This window comes from Physella acuta, unplaced genomic scaffold (assembly GCF_028476545.2).
Source record: "Physella acuta isolate Inbredline_101_S28 unplaced genomic scaffold, ASM2847654v3 ptg000479l, whole genome shotgun sequence".
Classification (NCBI taxonomy): Eukaryota; Metazoa; Mollusca; class Gastropoda; family Physidae; genus Physella; species Physella acuta.
In genome coordinates, this window is record NW_026731998.1 from 136198 (window position 1) to 141110 (window position 4913).

The 4913-nt window shown below is 30.0% G+C and overlaps 1 long non-coding RNA gene across 1 annotated transcript; it reads right to left on the minus strand.

Moving 5' to 3' along the window:
* Positions 1-729: 729 nt before the first annotated feature.
* On the minus strand, positions 730-2418 carry LOC131944055 (uncharacterized). Its single transcript, XR_009386989.1, has 3 exons — positions 2310-2418; positions 1965-2022; positions 730-1727 (listed from the first exon to the last, which is right to left on the minus strand). It is a non-coding gene; the product is annotated as an uncharacterized LOC131944055 (long non-coding RNA).
* Positions 2419-4913: the final 2495 nt, after the last annotated feature.

Below are 4913 nucleotides of genomic sequence, written 5' to 3' on the forward strand. Positions count from 1 at the left end.
TGCCCATCGTAATAATTGAATGGTTGATGGGGCTTCTTCAAGGGTTTGATTTGCATGTGAGGCTTTTGAAAGAAGAAAATGCGTTAAAACACTTTTTAGTTATGCTTTTTTTAAATAGGCCTATATTTTACGACAACATAATCGTAATGAACAATAAAATGAATTTAAACAATTTTAGAATACACCTGTTTCGGCTAACATGAATATTATTCTTCAAACTAGTAATGTTAAACGTGTCTTTTTTGCATTTTCGACTTATAAGCATTACAGTAAATTCCGATAACGTCCATATGCATACAAGCAATGGCGTAGGCGAGGAGGGGTTTAATAGTGATTTAATAATGATACTTTCTTAACCCTCTACTGGACATCATGTTTAGTACCTTGCCCCCGGCAACTGGGTGGATTTGGATTAGACCCAAGTTTTACTTTATAGTAAATGGCTTCAGTTTTAATTATTGGAGTTGGTTGCAACATTGACACAGTTGAAGGTATTCAGAACAAGGTGGCCAGGAGAAATCACATTAATTAGTATAAAATTTACCATTACTAACAATAGGCCCTACTTAATTGTTTAATGTTGCTGGATATTAAGCCTAGTAGGTATTTATGTTTATTAATTTGTACAGAAACAAAAAAAGGATTCCCAAACAAAGTTTTTTTTTTCAGAAATAAAGAAAATGATACAAATCAATAAAGAACAGTTTTCAAAAGAATTTGTGTATAGATCTAAGTAATTATTATAAAATAGGAATATAGTATTGCATAGATAAAAATAAAATACTTGACACAAACAATATGAGGAATATTTTTTATCAGAGAAGAGAAAAATATATGATGTCGTTTGAAAATAATAATCTACAGAATGTAGCTTTTGCAGATTAAAATGAAAATTCTCATGCCTATATAATTTATTGAGTAAATGAAGCAAGGCCCAAAACACTAGGCTAAATAATATGCATGGGACAGGCATTGAAAACTACAAATTGCATATAGTGAAGGTTACCCTACTTTTATTGGCTATATCCACCACAGTAAAGATTTATGGCTTTCTTACCTGCTTGTAAAATTGTTAAGGAAAAAGTGAAGTATTGTTAACTTTTTATGGCAGGCCAACTACGGGCTGTGTTCTGGGAACACGTCATCTGTAAGGGGCATTGTTCTCGGCACATGTTGTCATTTTGTGTGTTCTGGGAACATGTTGCCATTTTGTGTGTTCTGGGCACATAATGACATTTAGTGTGTTCTGGGAACATGTTGCCATTTTGTGAGTTCATGGAACATGTTGACATTATTTGGCTGTGTTCTGGGAACATGTTGCCATTTTGTGTGTTCTGGGAACATGTTGACATTATGTGGCTGTGTTCTGGGAACATGTTGACATTATGTGGTTGTGTTCTGGGAACATGTTTGTTTCATTTTTAAATATTATAATAAAACATTTTTAGAAATTCTATATTAGGAATTGTGTATATATATAAATTTATATATTTAATAAGACAATTGGATGAATTATAATAAACAGCAAAAATGATTCAAATAAGTTTAGAAGTATTTGGCTTGCTGTCCTAACAGTGAACTGTATTGCGAGCTTGTTTCCCTAGTGATAATCCATGTTTTTTGTGCCACCCTTCCAATCAAGTATCCAGCTTTTTCTTGGCCTGTATCAAAATGCTGGTCATAGACTTGCTTGACTTGTGTATCACAATATGATTTCGAATGTTTTTCTGTAAATGAAATAAAGGCAAAATATTTTGATACTTTCTTTTGTGGAACTTGCAAGAGAAATAAATTACAAATTTATATTACTATCTCTAATATTTCTTTACTATGACTAATTACTTGAAAAGATAAAGCACTGAACATGATGAATAACAAGAAACAAACATTATCAGAAAAGATTATAGATTTAAAATTGTGTTCATTCATATTGAAGATTAATGAAGTAGACTATCAATATTTACCCTCTTGATGGCTGATACTTTGATTTGATGTCTTTACTTTAAGCTTACACATCAGTCTCTGTGTGGTAAAATATGAAATAATATGCTTCAATAAAACTGTTTCAGTATATTAATTACATTAGATAAGTACATAGTTTTGAGCTCTGTAACAATATGTGTTTCAATTATCATTCAAATATAATACCCTCTATGTTGTACAACTCACTGATTTATTTGAATTTAAGAAAAGACAATAATTAATAAAATATTTTGGATTAAAATCCATTATATTTATTATAACATATAATGCTATCTCTTGCTATAATAATAACTTTAAAAAATGGGTTATGCCTATAGTACAGATACCTGAGGATGAAACTAGGCACAGTGATTAGGCACAGTGAGACTGATTAATATCCATTGTAATTGAACATCAGTTGTAGTTATGAAATCTGCATGGCCAAACACACACTCATAGTCCTGAAAAGCAATTTACACATAGATTAGCAAGAATATCTCACTAATTGTTAAATTAAAGCTAACCCCTATTTAGTGCAATCCATCAAAGTAGTTGCATTTTTGTTAAGCTGTAGACACAATACAAAGTAATGTTTGTTCTGTGATTTACATACTTTTATAAAATAGCAATCAAATTACACACACACATATATATATATATATATATATATATATATATATATATATATATATATATATATATATATATATATATATATATATATATATTCAGTGTAAATTTGTAAATTTTAGTTATGTCTTGTTATTAAATTTATTTACTCGACTGATCTAAACTCACTTTATTTAAACATAATATAGTGGATAAGTATAGTGATTTTATTATTCAGCAATAAAAAGCAGGCCTAAAAGTTTTTAAATAGTAACGTTTGCGAATGAACACATTAAATTCTATGTATTTCAATTTCTATGTCTTTCCCAACTTGATGCATATTACTAACCAAGCACTAAACTATAGTCCTAAATAATCTTGACTCTAATTACTATTTATCGGACAACCTGAATCTTTGCGATACCATGTTATGATATATTATTTTAAAAAGAGCTTACCACTAATTACTAAAATCAATTGTTTTTAGTATGAACTGAGCCGAATACTATCTGCTGCTATTGTCATCACCGGAAATATTATTATTGTGTATGCTTACATGCTTTAAGTTTTATGCACAATATTGGTATATAATATATAGTCTATAGTCTATAGTATATAGCCTAAACTATAGAGTATATATAGCCAATAGGCCTAAATATAACAGCAGCTTGAATAATGCTCATTAGCATGCATTCACTATAAACTATAAAGATAAACAAATATTTCAATTCAATTTAGTTCTAACTAATAATAGTAAATAGTAAATAGGCCTTTTTCTTGTGGTAACAAATTTAAAGTATAGGGCAGTATCCTGAGTATAGTTGTAGTATAGGCATAGTAGATTCTATATTTAAGTATGTGGGCTTTTCATTCCAATGCACCACAATGGATACTACACATGATCAAGCTTGACCTCTGATTTAAAGATTTTATAATTGGGCCTAACAAACAGTGAAAGTACAATAAAAATCATGTAAATTACTAATTTAACCTTCTTACCTCCGCTTCTGCAGATTCCTATTCTATTTCCTTCAAACTTTCTTTTTATGCAGCCGTATGATTAGATTCTAGACTATATTCTAAACTAATCACAACACTAGATCTAAATTTCTAGATTCTATGCAGTATGTATTAAACCTATAGGCCTAATATTTATTTAAAATTCCTATGCGATGTGTCGTGAACTGTAGGTTTCATGTTATTTTTTAATGGCGGAAATCAGTTTAAAATTTCGTTTCCTTCGCTTTGTCATTCTATTTATAGATTCTATTTATAGAGTCGGAGCAAAGAAAAGATAGGCTAATTATCATTGAATTAGTCGGGCGATCCACACAGGAAGTGACCGTATATCTATTAGTTACTCAGTGATCCGATCATTGACAGATACAGAGATAGCCATTCGCATGGGGTGCTCTCTCTCTCTCTCTCTCTCTCTCTCTCTCTCTCTCTCTCTCTCTCTCTCTCTCTCTCTCTGTCCGCAAAATATTTTCGCTGGATATCACGTCAGAATCTTCAGCGATATATGGGGAACTTGATACGGACTTTTGTTGAAAATAATATGGTAGATATTTTAAATCTATAATTCCAATTTTATTTAAAGAAGAAAAATAAAAATTAAAGGCGTATTCGAATGTAGAAAAACAGTTTTAATTATGCAACAGGAAAAGCGTTTATAGTTGTGAAAAAGAACGCATAAAACAGTGACGTCACTAATGTCTATACATTAACTAATGACGTCATCTGCCGTGTTTAGAATAAAAAGAAATGAACTATTTCATTCAACTTTGATTTAGATCTACGTACGCTATGAAATGTATACAATACAATTTTTCCGGCCTAAACTTATACGATGTATTTTATCTAATTGGATTCTAGATCTTGAGATTCTAGATCTAGTCTAGATCTAAATCTACGCAAAAACTAGACGTAGACGCTAATAATAAGTCGCTAAGATCTAGATTTAGACTCTATAATCTATTCCAAAAATAAATCTATATATACAACTATTTCAAGCCTGATTATTTTATAGAAATCTTTTTTTGTTTAGCTATGGAACTGGCTAATTTTGGATAAAAAAATTAGGTTGAAAGAATAGGCATATTCGCGTAAGTTAAGTTTATTTTAATACGCCTTTCATTCTCCTATTTTATAAGGTGCCTAAATAGCTGAAACACACCAAATCAAACTATTTTTTTTTTAAATTTAATATGTGAATCTTCCGATTTTATGCTATAAAGAAAGGAACTAGATCTACTTCATTCAAATTTGATTTAGATCTAGATCTATAGATCTACTCATCAAGACGTACGCTATGAAATATTTACAATTTTATCGGTCAAACT